The sequence below is a fragment of the Misgurnus anguillicaudatus genome, unplaced genomic scaffold, assembly GCF_027580225.2.
Source record: "Misgurnus anguillicaudatus unplaced genomic scaffold, ASM2758022v2 HiC_scaffold_33, whole genome shotgun sequence".
Classification (NCBI taxonomy): domain Eukaryota; kingdom Metazoa; phylum Chordata; class Actinopteri; order Cypriniformes; family Cobitidae; genus Misgurnus; species Misgurnus anguillicaudatus.
This window is the reverse complement of record NW_027395283.1, coordinates 7,157,001-7,180,822: the sequence shown is the minus strand read 5'-3', so window position 1 is coordinate 7,180,822 and position 23,822 is coordinate 7,157,001.

The window sequence follows — 23,822 nt, the reverse complement described above, 5'->3', positions numbered from 1 at the left end:
TAACTGTATGCAACTGAAAGGCTTAAATATGCCTTTAAAATGAAAGTAAAGTTTGACAGGTTGCCATGGGAACAGCGTTTGAGATATCAAAAATCCCTTCGCAATTTATCATTTACAATTTATCATTCTCGGCATCATGTTGACCACTTCTCGTGTCAATCGCATGAAAATCCTAGAAGTAGTATTTAAAAGAACATTGCATGGAAAAATCCAGCTTTGTGACTGACACACTTCCTGGCGCCTGCTGGTGGCGCTATACCCGGGAGTCACAAAAGGCACATCGATGCGATTGGAATCTTCAGATGAACAAACACCCCACGTGTCATTACAATAAGACATTTTTTTGCCTTAGATATTAGACACTTCCTGTTTCTCTGATTTCACCACAACTTTGTCGGCTCGCCATGGCAGAACCGTTCGAGATATCAAAAAACCCCTTCGCAATTTAGCAAGTCCAATGTCTCGACATCATGTTCACCACTTTTGGTGTCAATCGCATGCATCCTCTAGGAGGAGTATTCAAAAGTTCAACGCATGCATTTTTTAAACAATCCAAAATAGCTGACTTCCTGTTAGGCGGAGCTTAAATATTAGAGGGCGAAAGTTGTTCGGGTCGATGAGATCAATATGTGTACCAACTCTCGTACATGTGCGTACATGTTTGCACGATCTGTGCCCCAATGTTTGTTTTTGCATTGCAGGGGGCCTTTGCCCGGACCTGATGGCCGACGACTCTGACGTGTGTGCCAGAGTTTTCGAGTATGTTAAGGCATCCAAAGTGGCCAAAAGTGTTAAAAAAAAAAAATAAAAAAAAATAATAATCCTAAGGAAAACAATAGGGCTTCGCACCTTTCGGTGCAAGCCATTCTGGCCTGCTCCTCGGTGCTCGGGCCCTAAATATAGCTGCAAGCAGCAATGGCGGGCCCTCGCACGTTTATTTACCGCAACATGGTGCCTCCGAGAAAACGATGCAGGGTGGGCAAGTGCATCAAGTGGGTAAATATCAGTAGGCTATTTAATGTTGTTACTGACCCATTTGGGTACTCTAGGTAAAACAAACCCCACATTTTAGACAAACGGGGTCACTAGTGAGTGACGTAAGAGACACCCATGACTGACCTGTTTGTCCACACTTAACAGTTGACAACTCTGATGTGTGTGCCAAATTTGAAGTTACTCTAAGCACGCCAAGAGCCTTAAAGGCGGAGTCCATGATGTTTGAAAGCCAGTGTTGATATTTGAAATCACCTAAACAAACAAGCCCCTACCCCAATAGAATCCGGACCTTCTGTTGATAGACCCGCCCCACACATACGCAACCCGGCGTTTGATTTGATTTTATTGGCTATAAGTGTGTTTTGGTAGTCGGCCCGTCTCCTTTTCCAACGCGTTTTTCAAACATCGTGGACTCCGCCTTTAAATATGCCTGAAATTATAGTAAATTTTGATTCGTTGCCATGGCAACAGCGTTCGAGATATCAACAATCCCTTCGCAGTTTATCATCTACAATGTCTCGGCATCATGTTGACCACTTTTGGTGTCAATCGCATGAATATCCTAGAAGGAGTATTTAAAAGAACATCGGATGGAACTGTCAAAAAATCCACCTTTTGTGACTGACACACTTCCTGGCGCCTGCTGGTGGCGCTATACCCAGGAGTCACAATAGGCACATTGATGTGATCGGAATCTTTGGTCAAACAAACACCCCTCGTGTCATCACAATAAGACATCACACATTCGCATGAATCCCCTCGGAGGAGAATTTAAAAGTTCACAGCATGCATTTTTTAAACAATCCAAAATGGCCGACTTTCTGTTTGGCGGAGATTATAGGTTAGAGTGCGAAAGTTGTTCAGGTTGATGAGATCTATATACATACCAACTTTCGTACATGTGCGTACATGTTTGCTCGATCTGTGCACCAGTGTTTGTTTTTGCATTACAGGGGACCCAACATAGCACCCCTGCCATGCCCATGTTCCAGCCTTTGCTCGGTCCTAATGGCCGACGACTTTGACGTCTGTGCCAAATTTCCTTTGTTTTCGAGCATGTTAAGGCACCCAAAGTGCATGTCAAGAGCTTAAATATGCCTGAAAATGAAAGTAAAGTTTGACGCGTTGCCATGGGAACAGCATTCGAGAAATCAAAAATCCCTTCACAATTTATCATCTACAATGCCTCAGCATCATGTTGACCACTTTTGGTGTCAATCGCATGAAAATCCTAGGAGGAGTATTTAAAAGAACATCGCATGGAACTGTCAAAAATTCCACCTTTTGTGACTGCCACACTTCCTGGTGCCTGTTGGTGGCGCTATACCCAAGACTCACAATAGGCACATCGATGCGATCGGAATCCTTGACCGAACATACACACTGCGTTTCATCCCAATAAGACATTTTTTGCTTTAGATATTAGACACTTCCTGTTTCTCTGAATTCACCATAAATTTGTCGCCTCGCCATGGCAACACCGTTCAAGATATCAAAAATCCCTTCACAATTTAGCAAGTCCAATGTCTCAGCATCATGTTCACCAAAATGGCCGACTTCCTGTTGGGCGGAGCTAATAGGTTTGAGTGCGAAAGTTGTTCGGGTCGATGAGATCTATATGCGTACCAACTTTCATACATGTGCGTACATGTTTGCCCGATTTGTGCACCAATGGTTTCTTTTGCATTACAGGTGGCGCTACAGAGCTCCCTTGCCACGCCCGTGTTCCAGCCTTTGCCCGGTCGCAATGAAGGACGACTTTGACGTCTGTGCCAAATTTCAAGTTTTCGAGTATGTTTAGGCACCCAAAATGCCCAAAAGTGTTAAAAATAACTAGAAAATGCACTTCCAGAGGAACCGCAAAAGTGTGCTTGCTCTGGTGCGGTCACTAACGTGATTTGTGAAATGTAAAATTTTAGAATATTTTTTTATCTGGTGCATCCTTGTATTGAAAATCAAATCCTCGCATTGTGAAAGCATTGCTGAGACACACACGCACACACGCACACACACACACACACACACACACACACACACACACACACACACACACACACACAGAAATGTACACAGGCTTGTAACCAGGGGTGTTTCCAGCATTGAAGGACAGCCGGGGCTTAGCCCAGACCATTTTATGTAAATACAGGGATCACTAGCCTACATCACCTGCTCTAGCTAGCCTAGAACCAATTATAACGGCTGTGCTGCATATGTTCAGTGTTTTCTTATAAAAATAAATTAGAATTGTAATTTAAATAATTTTAATTTTGGGTGAACAATCCCTTTAAAGTGCTCTATTTTCACACAATAGTTTTGTACATAATATACCAAAAATTCTTCTTTAGAACTTAAAGCTCCACTGTGTACTTTTTTGAGTTAATTCTTAGCAAAAACCCATGTTTTCTTTCAAAAGTATGTGCTCATTTATGTGTAATTACTGCCACCAACTAATCAAAGTATTCTCATGTGTAGAATCTGCTATTTAAAATACATACGGTCGAGTCGCTCGACTGGCTGAATCCATGTTGTGCCTCCATCTTTGAAATACATTCGCCAACGAGGGACATTCCTGAAATTTAAGCTCCGCCTTTCACGCTTTCAGACTATACTCAGGCTGGCCGCTAGCTGAAGCCTCCGGAGGTTGCATGTGTAGGCAGTATACGTCATCAAGACAGTCTTATTTCAGAATATTAACAATTATAAAGCTGACAATTATTCTTAGTTAATTGTAAATTGATGTAATATCCTTATGACTTGCGAATGTAATGCTCAGTTAGTTTAAATAAACCAGGCTTGATGATGTATGCAGCACGAATATATGCGACCTTGTAGACTGAATCCTTCAGATTCTACAACAGCTGCACACCGTGATGATCCCGCGATCTAATGCTTTGATTTGAGGCCAATTTGAAAGCCTGTTGAAGACCTATTTTCGAGGACATTAAAACATGTAGCCAAGGAATCGAAAAACGGGGATTTAAAACGACAATGCGACAGGAAAAACAACCAGACCAAAGTCAATATTGAAAATATTGAAGAAATTGTAACTTTAATGCGGGGCGGATTGGGGCGGGTCATTAAAAACAAAATTTAAAAAATGATATGTTGCGTCTAATTCCCTGTAGCATATATATTAAATATTTGGGAATATATATATATTTTTACATTTAATTACGTTCTTTGATAAGGTTAAATTACGTAGGCCTATGTGGCAACGTAACTTCCGCAACATAACTTATGCAACGTAACTTGATTTCCCCAAACCTTTGGCGTCACGTCACGGAAGCGCCAAGTAGCTCCCGCTGGCTGCCAGCCACAACAACAAAACAAACGGAGAATTAAAAGATGAAAGACGTGAATTTGTGAATAGATAATACAAATGCTGCTTTTTGTGAGGTGATCTACTTTTAAAATGATAAAGCCGACAAGTTCTACATGCTAAAAACACTTTAAATGCGTGCACTATACTGCATATATCTCTACATTGAATTTAGGGATGTCACCATTACTTTATTTTCTTGAGGAGTTAAAAAAATCCTGGAGCACATGTCGAGTACTGTTTAAAATAGTGATTTAGTGAAACAAACTTGAAAGAAAATTACAATAGTATCAGAAGCATATATCAGCACAACGCTGCCTCTCTCTCTCTCTCCCTCGTTCGCTGGCTCTCGCGTGCTTTAGCTCGTGCATGAAAGCAAGAATGCGATGCGATTGCATGCTTGTAAATTTCGGAAGTTTACACGACTGAGCTGCAATTAATGCAACTAATGCCAATTTTCCCGTGGAGGCATGGAGCAGCATGAGAATAAACAGTTAACTTATGTGCGATCTACCGGCATTGCCTTTGCGATCGATGTATTGGACACCCCTGGTTTATCATTATCCTATCTCTATATTAATATGACCATGTTGGTTTCTATGGCTCATTGGTGTATGTTTTTGCCAGTTTACAGGGCGATGTAATCTAATGGCTGTTTCCAAGCACTCTTAGGCTGAAATAAAGCCTCTTTTTATTTACATTACAAATGCCTAGTATGTCTATTTTAATGGTCGCGGGCGCGGGGCAGTGCGGGTTGTAAAAATAGATACAGTGCTGCGGTGCGGGTTGGGGCGGGCCAAATATTTCATAAAAGCGGGACCCGCGGGTTGGAAAAAACGCTGACCTGCGCATCACTAGTAGCCACCACCAAACAAACATGTCATGATTGGAGACAACGTAATAAAAAAGTTTGTCCATTAAGACTGTAGAAACATGGTGGCACAAAATGGTGACTTCCATGTAAGGGGACCCTCGGTGTATGTAGATAAAAACGTCTCATTCTAAAGTAATAAAAACATAACGGTTCATTATGAAAAGTCTTTATACACCCCTGATAATATAGTTTTGTATATTATTTTGCATTTCTGTCAAGAGATCCTTCTAAAATTACACACTGCACCTTTAATGTAGGCCAGAGTTCACGTCACCAAAAGCAGCAGATAAAAGCTGCATTTTATTGATCATAAGCTCATTTTTAAAGTGTCTCAATCTGTCTCACCTCATGTTCATTACTGATCTCTCCACTTTCACTCTCTGTGATGTAGAGCTCTGTGTAGATCTCATTCAGTAGTGTTGGGTTTCTCTTATTTGATGTTACCTCATACAAACACTCAAACTTCTTCCTCAGATTTGATCTGAATGTTTAAAATTTAAACTTACTCGTTTAAATTGCACTCTTGTGTGAGAACGATGACTCGCATAATATTTAAGCCTTTGTCTGCTTTGAACTTCGGAGAAACCCCAGGATCTTTTATTTAGTTCACAAAAATTGTTTTCTTTATTAAGACATCTAATGTCATTGTGGATAAGCAAGTGATCATTGAGCCGACATATCAGACAACAACTGTCGGAAAAGAAGTTGTTGTAAGCTGGAAATACAATAAATAAAGTTAAAACAGCCATAGAGTCCGTGGTCTCTTAACTCACCACTGTCAGTCTTCGCATCTTGACGCGGGCAGACCAAAGCGCGAATACACGTGAAGGGGTGACTCGCGCTCTGCATCTCATGCAACAGATGCACGCACATCAAGATTGCGACCCTGTCCTCTTGCTTTCCATGTGAAATCAATGCTTCGCTGAGTGATTGACAGCATATTGATTGACAGCATAATGCAATCATGTTCCTGTTAGTTAAGCATACGATTTAGATATATAGCTTTCTTATCTGAAGATTATGTAAATGGCATATACGCAGTCTTCTAGCTGTGGCAAGCTGTGTTTTAATGTGTCATAAATTTCTCAAAGTCATGACTGTTTAAATACACTTGGCATCACATGCATGATTTAAGGTAAAGTGACACTTTTTCGCGTCAATTCACAATCATTTAAACCATGCAGCTGTTATAGAGCCGATGCCAAATGATCACTGTTACGCGAGGACGCGAAACTGACGCGCGCGAATACGCGTCTTTACAAACTAATACGTTTACAATGTATTACATTGATGAAAAAGGGAATTAAACTTGTCATGCCATATATTACTGAAATAAAAGAAAGGGTTTTACGTCTGAATCCCCGAAACATTCCTACCTGTACTGCACGTTCTCCAGAGAGCTCGCGTTGATTCACGCCTTCAGAATATAACATCCATTTGCAGTTTTGTAAACAAATGTATATGAGAAATATTAATATTCCATCGGATTTAGTATCAAATAATCCTCAGTATATATAGTTTTCAATAGGCACGCACTTAGTTTCGGTCTAGTCACGTGTGAAGGCAAGGCAATTAAACACGCTTGGGCTGCCCTCTAGTGGTAAAAGCTAATGACATTTTTATTTTTACATAGGATTTTATTGGACATAATAAAAATAACATAATATAGACATGTTACTGCAAAGTTTTTTATCTTGGCCATCTTCACATTGGAGTTCCGAGTTCATATAAAAAAATATATAAACATATGTTACAGACAATCTGAGATATGAACTACTTCCTGTTTGGGGACTACGGTATAGGTATATTTTGACCTGTTTTGGGCAAATGCTTCCGAAAATCAAAAATCCTTCTAGTAACTTTTGTGAGGCTTGGTCCAAGGATCGTGTACGTGGAATTTCTTGAAGTTTGGACAAAATTTGTGACCTGTGAAACTTTTTAAAGGTTTTGTGTTCTATCCAATATGGTGGCCGAACGACATGGATCTGTGACTTCATCTTCTCAAGCAACTTACACCGGTACTGCCCGAACATTTTAAAGTTTGAACGGTGTCTCTGTGTCAAACGTCTGGTCGCTAGAGCTGGCCAAAAAAATCTACCCGGGAAAAATAATAAAAATAATAATAATAATAATAATAAAACTTAAGAAGAACAATAAGTGTGCTTTTGCAAGCACACTTAATAATAAAACTTAAGAAGAACAATAAGTGTGCTTTTGCAAGCACACTTAATAAGAATAATAAAACTTAAGAAGAACAACAAGTGTGCTTTTGCAAGCACACTTAATAATAAGAATAATAATAATAAGAATTATAAAACTTAAGAAGAACAACAAGTGTGCTTTTGCAAGCACACTTAATAAGAATAATAATAATAATAAGAATAATAAAACTTAAGAAGAACAATAAGTGTGCTTTTGCAAGCACACTTAATAAAAAAAATAAATAAATAAAATAAAAATAATAATAAATCCGAGCAAAAACAATAGGGCTTCGCACCTTTCGGTGCAGGCCATTCTGGCCTGCTCCTCGGTGCTCGGGCCCTAATAATAAATCCGAGCAAAAACAATAGGGCTTTGCACCTTTCGGTGCAGGCCATTCTGGCCTGCTCCTCGGTGCTTGGCCCTAATAAATATGTGTATTAAAATCACATTGTTAAGTTTAAAATATACATCAAATTAAATATATTAATTACTATGCAAATATAACCAATAACTACTCGAATGAGATATGGATATTGAATGTGCTTAATTGTTAAATCAACAATAAAATTTGCCAAAGATGATCATTGACAATTGACATCAATTATATAAAATCATTAAAATCATGACATATGCCACATCTAACATGCAAATGATCATAAATACTGAATTTTGACACATTGTTTACAGGGTAAATATATGACATCCCTTACGAAAAAGAAGTATACTTTAAGTTCATTTTATTAAGTATACTTAAGTAATGTTGGAGTATAGTTTTAAGTATACTTTATGTAGAAAGTGTACTAACATTTATGTTCTAGTAGTATACTTGTAAGTGTACTGCTTGAATACCGCTTTGGACTAAATTTGCCCACTTTTACTATATAAAAGTACAGGGCCGGAGTGGGGCCACTTTTCAGCCCGGGAGTTTCAGGCCCAAGACCGGCCCACTTTTTCCATAGTGTTATTTCAAATTAGCACTTTTTTCAAATTGGATAAATAAAGCAACAGTTCAGCTCTTACTATAGTTTTTATTAATATCATGGTTCAACAAATAAGGTAAAAGTTAAATAATATTTCACTTAAGATGAGAAGTTAACAAAAATATTCCTCTAAACTCTAAAAAAGGCTGGGTTATTTTTTACCCATAATGGGTAAATATTGGACAGAACAAATGCTGGGTTAAAAATAATCCAATGTTGGGTTGTTGTTATGCAACCATGGATTATAATAACCCAACAGTTGGGTTAAAACAACCCAGCATTGGGTCAATTTTAACCCAGCAGCGTGTTCTGTCCAATATTTACCCATTATGGGTCAAAAATAAGTTAACCCAGCCCTGTTTAGAGTCTATTCCACAAGGAAAGGTTGATAAATTATTAGCATTGCTAAAACTATGAGGCCTATGATTAATCAGGTGCAAATAGAAATATAAAACCCAGTCCTAATTAAAAAAGAAAACAGTTTGACAAAAAATATTGAATCCAATATTGGGTAAATATATAGCATAAAAAATGATTTATAAGCTTTTTTAGGCTGGTCATTTTTGACTGGGAACACAAAAGGTGTTATAGGGTTCTGAACACAACATGAGGGATAAATAACTTTAATTCATATTGTTTACTCATTGCCTCCTCGTTTTCAGCAGGGAACTGACTTATCTGCTGCTCAGAAGCTGCTTGCATAATATTTGCAAAGTCTATGAATCGCATGTATACACAAAAGGCTAATATTTTAACTAAAAAAATGTTGGCTTGTAAATAGTTTGACAACGGTATTAGCCGAATAATTACGTTGCTAATGCTAACCATTACTAGGCTTATTTCTCTTCAAGTTACCTGTTGTCACTTTTGTTTGTCCTCTTGAAAATAAATCTGTAAGTTTGGCACATTTGGCAGCATCCTCCTCCAAAGGCTTTTTCTTTAACCTGTTGTTTTATGCCCTCCTCCTCTCAGACGCGTATTGTTACGGTAGGGCCGGCCCAGCCTACCGGAGAAAAGTTTTGGAAAAGACATGCTATGGACCGAACCAACTCTATGGGAGGGGAGGGGAAAACTCATTCACATGGTACAACCCATGCAGAGGCTGCGCGCTGCAGTGTCAATGCGAAACGTGTGAAGTGTCATTTAAGAGAAGATAGACTCACTAACGTGACAAATGTAAAAAAAAAAAAACTCGACCGGCCCAAAAGAAATAGCCCAAAAGAAATAGCAGATTTCCTGTCTGAGCTTGTAGTCACTGTAGATAAATTCTCTCAATATTAGACAAAACGTGACAGGGCCAACGCATACTCGTAAGCACACATTAGACTTAATTCTGTCACTCCGGCTCAATATTAATGACATCAAAATATCACCTCAGAGTGATGCAGTTTCTGACCATTACCTTGTGTCATACACTGTACTTCTAGGTAGGATCACTCAATCCACAACATGCTACAGATTAGCCAGAACAATAATTTCCACCACTAAAGATAGATTTATTAGCACTCTTCCAGACCTGTCCCAAATTAAACATGTAGCAGATAACTGTGACGATCTAGATATTGTAATAGAAAACCTAAACAATGTCTGTTCTAACACATTGGATGCCGTTGCTCCCATTCGAAAAAAGAGAATCAAAGAAAAACCGCCAGCTCCATGGTATGATCATCACACCGCAGCACTCAAAAAGGCAACTAGGAAAATGGAAAGAAATTATAGAAGCACAAAGTTAGAGGTATGGCGTGCAGCATGGAAAGAGAGTGTTAAACAATACAGACAGGCTATTAAAACCGCCAGATCTACCTATCTTAGCAAGCTTATAAATGAGAATCATAATAACCCTCGTTTCCTCTTTAGCACAGTTGCAAAACTGACTAGAAATAAAGAACAAACAGAAACCAATAGTAAACTTCAACACAATAGTAACGACTTCATGAACTTTTTTTCTAACAAAATTACGGCTATAAGGGAAAACATCGTAGCTACCCAGGCAGCCACCACTCTACCCGTTAGTTCACTTAACACTAGACTACCATACGAACATCTTGATTCATTTAAACCTACTACAATAGATGAGCTCTCTAGACTAGTTACATCATCCAAATCATCATCCTGTATATTAGACCCCGTTCCCACAAAACTGCTTAAAGAGGTATTCCCTGTAGTGTCAACCCCGGTTCTAAATATCTTTAACTCATCGCTAGAAATAGGATACGTTCCAACAGCTTTCAAACTAGCAGTTATTAAACCGCTGATTAAAAAACCGCAGCTTGACCAGGGAGAGCTTTAGACCAATCTCAAATCTCCCTTTTCTTTCGAAAATATTAGAAAAGGTAGTGGCAAGCCAGTTACGCACATTCTTGACAAATAATAGTACATATGAAAAGTTCCAATCAGGATTCAGGCCCCACCATAGCACAGAGACAGCGTTGCTTAGAGTTACAAATGACCTCCTATTAACATCCGATCGTGGTGAAATCTCAATTCTTATATTATTAGACCTTAGTGCAGCCTTTGACACAATAGATCATACAATCTTACTCAATAGACTAGAAAACTATGTTGGTATCAGTGGTCAGGCGCTAGCCTGGTTTAGGTCGTATCTAACCAATCGCTATCACTTTGTTTATGTAAACGAGGAAGAGTCATATTACTCCCTGGTTAAATACAGTGTACCGCAGGGTTCGGTTTTAGGTCCTATCCTGTTCTCGTTATACATGTTACCTCTAGGAGACATTATCAGGAAACATAACATAAGTTTTCACTGCTACGCGGATGATACCCAGCTTTACATCTCCTCACATCCCAGCGAAACACACACGTTTTCTAAGCTAACAGACTGCCTTAGCGATGTTAGTGACTGGATGGCACATAACTTTCTTAAGCTGAACTCCAATAAGACAGAGATATTTATTATTGAACCGAATCGCTACAAACATAATATGTCAGATTACAAGTTGCACATAGATGGCTGCACTGTGGTGCCATCTTCCATGGTTAGGAACTTAGGTGCGATGTTCGACAGCAACTTATCCTTCGATAGTCATATCGCCAACGTCTGCCGCACAGCATTCTTCCATCTTAGAAATATCTCGAAAATACGCCATATACTGTCTACATCTGACGCAGAGAAGCTTATCCATGCTTTTATGACCTCTAGAATAGACTATTGTAACTCGCTACTCGGGGGATGCCATGCAAATCAAGTAAACAAGCTTCAGCTAGTTCAAAACGCTTCCGCAAGGGTACTTACTCGATCTAAAAAGTATGACCACATAAGCCCAATTCTGGCATCTTTACACTGGCTACCAGTTAAATATCGCATACAATTTAAAATATCACTAATCACCTACAAAGCTTTAAATGGCCTAGCACCCTCATATCTTAGAGAATTACTATCAGAATACAATCCATCACGCACACTACAGTCGCAAAATTCTGGTCTCTTGATTATCCCTAGACTATCAAAAGTGTCTAAAAGTGGAAGGTCATTTTCCTACTTAGCCCCTAAACTCTGGAATGATTTACCAACCGATGTCCGAGAATCAGACACAGTCGATAATTTTAAATCTAGACTTAAAACTTTTCTCTTCAACAAAGCATTCGCATAATTTGTCTAGTAAAAGTACTTAACTCGAAATAGTTATCTGTGCAGAACAAAGCACTCGCGGTCATAACACAGACCAACCAAATAAATAAATAAAAACCTTATCTTAACCTAAAGTCAGATTGCGATTTTGGAACTTTCGTGTTTTTGTGAATAGTATGCCATACAAATCCGTTTGCCACTGAACCTGCATTAACGACGACAGTGGGGCCTCCAGCCTTAGTCAAACGGGTTGGCACGTATGGTTGGGTTTCGATTTTGGCGCTTTCTTTGTATTGCAAATAGTATGCCATACAGACCCGTTTGCCACTGAACCTGCATTAACGACGACAGTGGGGCTTTTGGCCTTAGTCAAACGGGTTGGCACGTATGGTTGGGTTGTGATTTTGGCGCTTTCTTTCTATTGCGAATAGTATGCCATACAGACCCGTTTGCCACTGAACCTGCATTAACGACGACAGTGGGGCTTCCGGCCTTAGTCAAACGGGTTGACACGTATGGTCAGGTTGCAATGTTGGCGTTTTCTCGTGATCTTGTAAATAGTATGCAATATAGACCCGTTTGCCACTGAACCTGCATTAACGACGACAGTGGGGTTACAGGCCTTAGTCAAACGGGTCGACAGGTTTCATTTTCTCTTAAAAATCGTAAGGTGACCCTTAGTTACCATATATACCGTCGCAGTGGGCCCCCAATTTGCAAAATCCTCAACTGTGGATAAAACAATTATGCCTCAATAGTTAGTCTGTCTGAAACTAAGCTGATTAAACCACATCACTGTGTGACACTTGCATTACATGTGAACGGCCCCTACGCTAATATGATTTTGTTTTTCTCTCCCTGTCTCGTCCCTGACCCTGAGGACAATGGGACAAACAGACCCAGTTCCGGTAGATGTGAAAGTCGGCACACCTCTGATCTACTGGTCGTCCTTCAATGTGATGCCCAGCTGATGCCTGACCAACGACCACCGGCAGGACCCGCTTAATATCCGCTTAATCTCTGCTTAATCTCCGCTTAATCTCTGCTTAATCTCCGCTTAATCTCTGCTTAATTTTTCAATTCAATTCAATTTTATTTATATAGCGCTTTTCACAATTGGTGATTGTTTCAAAGCAGCTTTACATTAATAGAAGCAGTGGAAAGCACAGAAAAACGACAGATAGCACAACATAATACACGATAGCACAAGCAGCTAAATTTGATGCGACTATGAATCAACATTATAAGCGTGCGTATTGCTAATGTAACGTAAAGAAGAGGGTGCTAAGTTAAGCCCAAGAAGGCTGCCTCCCCGGGTTGAAAAACCCCCTAGGAGAAAAAAGAAAACCCCAGGCTCAGCCGGGGAAGTAAAAAAAAGTCATAGGAGGGAAAAACCCTTGGGAGATATATTTATATACATTGAAACGATTAAGGAGATTAGGCGGAGGTTAAGCGGGTTCTGCCGGTGGTCGTTGGTCATGCATCAGCTGGGCATCACGTTGAAGGTCTGCCGGTGGGTCAGAGGTGTGCCGACTTTCACATTTACCGGAACTGGGTCTGTTTGTCTCATTGTCCTCGGAGAGAAGGACGAGACATAAAGAAAGAAAAACAAAACCCAATTAGCGTAGGGGCCATTCATATGTATACACATGTACATATACACAAACATATATCCATATATATCCACACATATCCACATATATATATATATATATATACATACACATACACACATACATATACACACACGTACATATACGTATTGAAGATACAACGTCATCCTAGTGAGAGACTCTGCACAGTTTGGTTTAGGGAGAACGAGAAAAATGCACGGGACGGCAAATGTTTTGGGAATGGGTGCAGTGATACCCTTTTAAGGACTGAAGTCCCGCCCCCAAGTAGTGGGCATAACACCACAAATCTATACCCATCGTGCTTTATTGAATTCCGGACGAGCAAGGGAGTAAAGGGGAGTAAAGGGGAGACGGGGACGTGACTGCGCCAGCCATCTCCCTGATGCCTGTCTGGGCTTCACAGTACTCCCCTACTCGACTCAGAAACCTCAGGAGAAGGGCCGAGCAAGTGATAACATAATGCCATACATAACTTTCAATCACTCCTCTGCGCTTTGCAATTAATGGCCCGATTCGGGGTTTTATAGGTGTAGTTTTGAAGTTTGGCCTTGCATTGTGGTTTGTATGTACACAGAGTAGCGTTTCTTTTCCTTGTATGTAGCCTTTTCTATTTTATACATGACATTTGTTTTTGAAAGTTTACGCCCGGCTCATGGTTTGCTGCACATATGTAACCGAGTAAGGAGAGATTAAACATTTTTCTTAAGAATATTAATAGCATTTACCATGCTTTGGAGTGTTGACGAAAATGAGGATTTAGTTTATTTATTTATTAGGTTGTTCAAGCTATTTATTGTGAGATGAGTACCATTAATAAAACAATTATGTGAATGCCTTGTTAAAGAGAAAAGTTTTAAGTCTAGATTTAAAGGTATCTATTGTGTCTGATTCTCGGACAACGGTTGGCAGATCATTCCAGAGCTTAGGGGCTAAGTAGGAAAAGGATCTTCCACCTTTAGACACTTTTGATATTTTAGGGATAACTAAGAGACCAGAATTTTGCGAACGCAGTGCACGTGATGGATTGTATTCTGATAGTAATTCTCTAAGATATGAGGGTGCTAGGCCATTTAAGGCTTTGTAGGTGATAAGTGATATTTTAAATTGTATGCGATAATTAACTGGTAGCCAGTGTAAAGATGCCAGAATTGGACTTATGTGGTCATACTTCTTAGATCGAGTAAGCAGTCTTGCAGAAGCGTTTTGAACTAGCTGAAGCTTGTTTACTTGATTTGCATGGCATCCCCCAAGTAGCGAGTTACAATAGTCTATTCTAGAGGTCATAAAAGCATGGATAAGCTTCTCTGCGTCAGATGTAGACAGCATGTGGCGAATTTTTGAGATATTTCTAAGATGGAAGAATGCTGTGCGGCAGACGTTGCCGATATGACTATCGAAGGATAAGTTGCTGTCAAACATCACACCTAAGTTCCTAACCGAGGAAGATGGCACCACAGTGCAGCCATCTATGTGCAACTTGTAATCTGACATATTATGTTTGTAGCGATTCGGTTCAATAATAAGCATCTCTGTCTTATTGGAGTTGAGCTTAAGAAAGTTATGTGCCATCCAGTCACTAACATCGCTAATGCAGTCTGTTAGCTTAGAAAACGTGTGGGTTTCGCTGGGATGTGAGGAGATGTAAAGCTGGGTATCATCCGCATAGCAGTGAAAACTTATGTTATGTTTCCTGATAATGTCTCCTAGGGGTAACATATATAACGAGAACAGGATAGGACCTAAAACTGATCCCTGCGGTACACCATATTTGACCAGGGAGTGATATGACTCTTCCTCATTTACATAAACAAAGTGATAGCGATTGGTTAGATACGACCTAAACCAGGCTAACGCCTGACCACTGATACCAACATAGTTTTCTAGTCTATTGAGTAAGATTGTGTGATCTATTGTGTCAAAGGCTGCGCTAAGGTCTAGTAGTATAAGGATTGAGATTTCACCACGATCGGATGTTAACAGGAGGTCATTTGTAACTCTAAGCAGCGCTGTCTATGTGCTATGGTGGGGCCTGAATCCTGATTGGAACTTTTCATACGTACTATTATTTGTCAAGAATGTGCGTAACTGGCTTGCCACTACCTTTTCTAATATTTTCGAAAGAAAAGGGAGATTTGAGATTGGTCTAAAGTTATTAAGCTCTCCTTGATCAAGCTGTGGTTTTTTAATCAGCGGTTTAATAACTGCTAGCTTGAAAGCTGTTGGAACGTATCCTATTTCTAGCGATGAGTTAAAGATTTGTAGTACCGGGGTTGACACTACAGGGAATACCTCTTTAAGTAGTTTTGTGGGAACGGGGTCTAATATACAGGACGATGATTTGGATGATGTGACTAGTTTAGAGAGCTCATCTATTGTAGTAGGTTTAAATGAATCAAGATGTTCATATGGTAATCTAGTGTTTAGTGAACTAATAGGTAGAGTGATGGCTGCTTGGGTAGTTACGATGTTTTCCCTAATAGCCGTAATTTTGTTAGAAAAGAAGTTCATGAAATCGTTACTATTGTGTTGAAGTTTACTATTGGTTTCTGTTTGTTCTTTGTTTCTTGTCAGTTTTGCGACTGTGCTAAAGAGGAAACGAGGGTTGTTATGATTTTCTTTAATAAGCGTACTGAGATAGGTTGATCTGGCCGTTTTTATAGCCTGTCTGTAGTGTTTAACACTATCTTTCCATGCTGCACGCCATACCTCTAACTTTGTGCTTCTATAATTTCTTTCCATTTTTCTAGCTGCCTTTTTAAGAGCAGCGGTGTGATGGTCATACCATGGAGCTGGCGGTTTTTCTTTGATTTTCTTTTTTCGAATGGGAGCAACGGCATCCAATGTGTTAGAACAGACATTGTTCAGGTTTTCTATTACAGTATCTAGATCGTCACAGTTATCTGCTACATGTTTCATTTGGGACAGGTCTGGAATAGTGCTAATAAAGCTATCTTTAGTGGTGGAAATTATTGTTCTGGCTAGTCGGTAGCATGTTGTGGATTGAGTGATCCTATCTAGAAGTACAGTGTATGACACAAGGTAATGGTCAGAAACTGCATCATTCTGAGGTGATATTTCGATGTCATTAATATTGAGTCTGAGTGACAGAATTAAGTCTAATGTGTGCTTACGAGTATGCGTGGGCCCTGACACGTTTTGTTTAATACCGAGAGAATTTAGAACATCCATAAACGCACGTCCTAATGCATCTTGTGAGTTATCCACATGAATATTAAAATCACCAACGATAAGAGCTTTATCTACAGTGACTACAAGCTCAGACAGGAAATTTGCTATTTCTTTACGGAAATCTGCATGGTGGCCCGGAGGTCTATAGATTGTAGCTAAGACAAAAGAAAGCTGTTTGTTGTTACGATCAGTTATTTCCATATTTAATAACATTAGTTCAAATGAATTAAATTTTAGTTCAGATTTTTGGTTAACTTTAAAAATGTTGTTGTATATTGTAGCTACACCGCCCCCTCTCCCCTTTAATCGAGGTTCGTGTTTATAGTAATAGTCTTGTGGGGTGGATTCGTTTAAACTAATGTAGTCATCTGCTTTAAGCCAGGTTTCTGTTAAACAGAGTGCATCTAAGTTTTGGTCATTAATTATTTCATTAACAATAGGTTCTTTATTGGTAAGCGATCTAATGTTCAGAAGGCCGAATTTTAACATTTGAGGTTCATCTGGTAATGTATTGTTTTCTAATTTTATGTTAATCAAATTTGTACGTGATGTGGCAAGCGGTGCTCTGTATTTGCTTGTTCGGGGAACAGATACAGTTGAAATGTGTTGAGTTTCTGGTAAGATCGACTCGAAGTGCTGGGATATATGTGATCTTGACATATCATGCCAGCTGACAGACGGACGGTTAAGCTGATCCGTCTTTTTTCTGACCTGGGCCCTGGATAGTCAGACTATATCAGAATTAAGACTATTAATCAGATTTTTGGTAAGTATAGCACTTCCTTCTGATGTCGGATGAAGGCCATCTCGGGTTAGGAGGAATGGTCTCCCCCAGAAATGCTTCCAATTGTCTATAAACCCTACATTATGCTGAGGGCACCACTTTGACATCCAGCCATTGAGAGACACTAATCTACTATGTGTTTCATCTCCCCGGTTGGCGGGGAGGGGACCAGAGCATATTACATTGTCTGACATTGTTTTAGCAATTTCACATATCTCTTTAATATTATCTTTGGTGATCTCCGACTGGCGGAGTCTGGTGTCATTTGTGCCGGCGTGAATAACAATCTTAGAAAACTTCCGCTTAGCATTAGCCAGCACTTTAAGTTTGGATCTAATGTCAGACGTTCTGGCTCCCGGTATACAGTCGACTAGGGTGTTTGGTGCCTCAATGTTAGTGTTCCTGAGTATAGAATCTCCAATGACCAGGGCACTTTTAACAGGTGTTTCAGCTGATGTACTCCTTAGGGGATCGAATCTGTTAGAAATTACTGTAATGTTATGGGTCTTAGATGGACCCCGTATATGACTATGCCGCCTGACAGTCACCCAGTTAGACCGCTGATTTGACTCTGATGTCGGAACCGAGCCATGTGTATTTTGATAAACACTATGCGCGCTCGATACAGTATTTGTAGTGTTTACATCAGCATCTGATGTCGGAACCGAGCCATTAGTCTTTTCGCTCGATACAGTATTTATAACAGTAACATTAGCGGTTTTGCTATCCTCAACTAGCGTTCGGATGCGTGATTCTAGTTCAGCAACCTTCTCAGTTAATCTTAATACTTCAATACACTTAGTGCATGTAAACCCCTCTATGCTAACAGCAGAAGCTAAACTATACATGTGGCAAGTAGTACATGTTACAATAACAAGCGGAGTCTTACCGCTTTCATGCTGGGCGATGGCGTCTTCGTTTACCCGAGCGCGCTGCGCGGAGCTGCATCGCGTGGGGTGTTCGGTTGTGACACGCCTCAGTCGCCTGCGAACATCTGGGTCCAAGGTGATGTTGGGCATGCTGAATCTGCGAAACCCGGGCAGCGGCTCCTCCACAGCTTCCCAATCGCTTTCATGTTGAGCAATGGCGTATCCGTTCACTCGTTCACGGTCCGTGAAGCTGCATCGCGTGGAGTGCTTGTTTGCTGCACGCCTGGGTCGCGTGTGGACGTCCGGAGACAGGGTGAGGTGGGCGCGGTAGCTCGCGTTGGATCTGCTCAAACCGATCAACTCCTCCACAGCTTCCCGCTCAGGCGAGGACAGGTCAGAAAAGCACATATCAGATGAATCCGCCATTAGATCGGAAAATGCTAGCTTCGGTCGGCAGCGTTTGTAGACGCTCCGCTTAAGCTCCTTATCCGTTTATATGTGTGTATATACATGTATATCTCCCAAGGGTTTTTCCCTCCTAGGACTTTTATTTTTATTTCCTCGGCTAAACAACCCGGGGTTTTTGTTTTTTTCTCCTAGGGGGTTTTTTACCCCGGGGAGGTAGCCTGCTTTGGCTTAACTTAGCTTCTTCTTCTAGATGTTACATTAGTAATATGCTCGCTCATAATGTCGCGTCATAGCCGCAGCAAATTTGACTGCTTATGCTATTGTGTATTATGTTATGCTTTCTGTCGTTTTTCTGTGCTTTTACTGCTTCTATTAATGTAAAGGGCTATATAAATAAAATTGAATTGAATTGAATTGAAAAGTGAAGCGGCCCACCGGGAATTCTCCCGGTTCTCCCGATTACCCACTCCGGGCCTGTAAAAGTATACTTCTAAGTGTACTATAAGTGTAAGAGTAGTCAACTTTAAGTGTACAACTAGTTCACAATTAGTTCTTCATTTGTACTGCAAGTGAACTCACGAGTATACTAGTAGTTTTCTAGACTTATACTTCAAGTATACCTGCAAACGTTCTGTTAGTGTACTCTTGGTAAACTAGTAGGTTACTAATTTTGCGCTGCAGGTATACTTTAAAGTGTCCTTTTAATATACTTTTAGTTAACCTCTTGAAAAGCACCCCCATTCTGGCCCCAAACCATGAAAATACCTACTTTCACAAAAAGGGCTGTTTTTACTAAACCATTTAGAGTACAAGCATAACTGTGGTATCATTAGATAGAATACACTTTGAGCTTCGTTTTCCATGTTTCAAAATAATTTTAAGATAAAAATTAAAAAAGTTAGAGAGGCTGAAGTACATTGTAATAAAACATTTTTAACACCAAAAATCTTAATGGTAAATATATGTGTGAAACCTAGAAATGCAATGATGCCAAAGCCACAAGTCTAAAGAAGTTATGTTTCACGTTTGAAGTCAATAGACCCAAAAATGAGGTTCTTGCAAGAGTTTTTGTAAGACTAGTGCCTTTTCTAAGTGCCAGTCAGCACAAAGGTAAGAAGTCAGCTTATTTTATGCATGTTGTCATCTGGACTTCTGTAACAAAATACTATATTTATGATGCTAGAGCAATTGTATCTCAAAACGGACATCATACACTGATGTTAAACCCTTAGACCTTTTGAACGATGTATAGCAATGTTATTATTATTGTTTGTTTGTACACAGTAGGCTATAAATATAGTGTTAGCAGCATTAAAAAAACGGACGTTTTTCCGTGCACGAACTAGTGCGCGTCGAGAGGTTAACTAGTAGTTTACTAGTCATATACTGAAAGTGTACATGCAAGTGTTCTGTTAGTGTACTCTTAGTAAACTAGTAGGTTACTTATTGTGTGCTGCAGGTATACTTCCAAGTGTTCTTTTAATACACTTTTAGTTAACTAGACGTTTACTAGTCATATACTGAAAGTGTAAATGCAAGTGTTCTGTTAGTGTACTCTTAGTAAACTAGTAGGTTACTTATTGTATACTGCTTGTGTAACAAAGCACTGTGACACTGAGGATCCATCTGCAGGTTTTTATTAAACACACTCATATTCCAACAGGCAAGGTCAAACAACAGCAAACACAGCAATGCAGGGCAGGGAAATCTCGTAGTCATAAAACAGGCAAAAGGGTCAGGGTAGGCAACAAACATATTCATAAACTGGGTAAAACATATAAAGATCAATAAATACAGATAGATATGCAGGCAGGCAAACCGCTCAGCAATGACAGCCGGTACAAATCAAGACTTTGCACTGACTGAATGTTTCCAGAGAGTTTGTATAGGCTGTCCAATGAGTTTCAGGTGGGAGAGTAATCAGTCCAGGTATGGGAATTATGGGAAATGGAGTCCTGAACAAAGGTTAATATTCAGGGGATTCAGCAATATATATATATATATATATAACCTCAAATTAGAAAAAGTTGGACACTGTAGAAATTGTAAGTAAAAAGGAATGGAATAATTTACAAATCTCATCAAACTTGTATTTTATTCACAATAGAATATCGATGTAATGAAGCACCTTGAGATGGAAGATCCATTTGCAGGCTTTATTACTCTCGTTGGCAGACAGGCAGAATATCAACACCAGCATACACCACACTATAGATAAGGCAGTCTTGTAGTCAATAAACAATCCAAAAGGTCAGGGCAGGCAACAAGTAATCGTAATAACAAATAACAGATCAAAACGGTAACCAAATAAACACAGACAGGGTAAACGCTCAGAAATGACAGACAGAGCAAATCAAGACTTCGCATTGAGGTGGCATTTGAGTCTGGCTTAAATAGGCAGTCTTTGATTTGGATCAGGTGGCAGGCAATCAGTCCTGGTATGTGGGTTTGTGGGTAATGTAGTTTGACCAACGCTAATATTCAGGGGATGGCTCCCTCTGGTGGTGATCGGAAGGCGGAGCAGGTGTCTCGTTCACAACAGAGCCCCCCCCCCTGCGAGCGGCTCCCGAAGCGAGGTTGTGTGCGACGCCGGGGTCTACCACGAGGTCGAGGGGCCGGCTTATCTGGGTGATTTCGATGGAACTCGGCGGTGAGTGAAGGGTCAAGGATGTCTCTCGCCCTTACCCAAGAGCGCTCCTCGGGGCTGTACCCCTCCCAGTCGACCAAGTACTCAAGATAACCTCCCCGGCGTCTAGAGTAGAGAAGGTCATGGACCTGATACACTTCCTCGCCGCTGATCAGCAGGGGCGGTGGACCTGGCGGAGCGGCCACCTCCTCTCGCTCCCCTCTCGGACCACCAGCGGGTTTCAGCAGGGAAACATGGAAAGTGGGAGATATACGGTAAGTGGAAGGTAATGCCAATCGATATGAAACAGGATTAATTTTTCTAATAATTTTGAATGGACCCACATACCTGGGACTGAGTTTTTTGCAGGGAATTCGAAGGCGGATATCTCGAGTGGAGAGCCAGACCCATTGCCCAGGTTGGTAGTCAGGATGAGCTCTGCGGAGACGATCAGCTTGGAGTTTCTGCCTTCTGATAGCTCTTTGCAGATGGTGATGTGCCTCGTTCCATGTCTCCTCGCTTCTGTGGAACCAATCATCGACAGCAGGTAGTTCTGAGGGTTTGCTCGTCCATGGGAAGAGAGGAGGTTGGTATCCGAGGATACATTTAAAGGGAGTGACACCGGTGGCTGGCTTTATGAGGGAGTTTTGGGCGTACTCTGCCCACATCAGGTAACGACTCCAATCCGCCTGGTTCTGATGACAGTAGAAACGTAGGAAGTGAGTGATTTCTTGGTTGAGACGCTCTGTCTGACCGTTAGCCTGTGGATGGTACCCAGAAGTGAGGCTGATGTGTATATTGAGGAGTTTAAAGAAGGCTGACCATACGCGTGATGTAAATTGGGGACCTCTATCAAATACAATATCTTCAGGCAGACCGTAGAATCTGAACACGTAGTTACACAGGGTCTCCGCTGCTTCAAATGCTGTAGGTAGCTTAGGTAGGGGAATGAGGCGACAGGCTTTAGAAAAACGGTCGATGACCGTGAGAATTACTGTGTTGTTGTTGGAGACAGGCAGATCGGTAAGTCTATGGCAATGTGGGACCAGGGCCATTGTGGAATGGGCAGAGGTTGTAAGAGGCCAGCAGGGAGTAGGTGAGAGGCTTTCGTGATGTTACATACGGAGCAATTTCTGACAAATGTGGTGATATCGGCTGACATAGAAGGCCACCAAAACTTGTTCTGAACATGGTTGATTGTAGCAGTAATGCCTGTGTAATGATGAGTCCTCAGACATGGGATCCAGGAACAGGCAATGGTCAAGACGATCAGATAACAATCGTGAAATCAATAGACAGGCAGAGTTCAAGGGCAGGCGGCAAACAATCCAAAATGATAATAACAGTCCAAAGTCAAAACACAGATCCGTAATAATAATTCAGGAAACGCTCAGAAATGATCACCGTGGCAAATCAAGACTTCGCATCAGGATGCGTTTGGTGAGAGCTTAAATAGAGTCTATGAATGAGTTTCAGGTGGCAGTGTAATCAGACCCAGGTACATGGCCCTATGGGAAATGTAGTTTATAACAGACATGACTAGAATTCAGGTGATGGCTCCCTCTGTCGGCCGGGAGGATGCGGAGAAGCGGCTTCATTTTTAACAGAGCCCCCTCCCTGCGAGCGGCTCCTGACGCGAGGAGGCCCTCGACGCCGGGGTCTACCGCGTGGTCGAGGGGCTGGTTTCTCCGGAGGCAGTCTGTGGAACTCCTCAGTGAGTGTGGGGTCAAGGATATCCTCCGTGTTGACCCAAGATCGTTCCTCCGGACCATACCCCTCCCAATCTACCAAGTACTGTAAGGTACCTCCCCGGCGTCTGGAGTCGAGTAAGCCTCCTCGCCGCCGTTGAGTAATGGTTGGGGGTTCTGCATCTCAGTAGTTCTCTCCGATACTCCTCCCGGACCAGCAGCGGGTTTAAGCAAGGACACATGAAAGGTAGGAGAAATTCGATAATTAGTGGGTAAATCTAGACGGAATGACACTGGAGTAATTTGTTTGAGAATTTTGAAAGGACCCACGTACCTGGGACTGAGTTTTCTGCAGGGGAGTCGTAGACGGATGTCCCTGGTGGATAACCAAACCCACTGTCCTGGAGTATATGCTGGATTGGGACGGCGATGACGATTGGCTTGTTGCTCTTGCCTGCGAACCGCACGTAGTAGGTGAACATGAGCTCTCTCCCATACCTCCTCGCTGCGTTGACACCATTCATTCACTGATGGGACATCAGATGGTTCTTCCGACCAGGGAAACATAGGTGGTTGATAGCCCAAAATGCACTTGAACGGGGTTAGACCGGTAGCAGGTTTCTGGAGGGAGTTTTGTGTGTATTCGGCCCATAATAAGTATTTG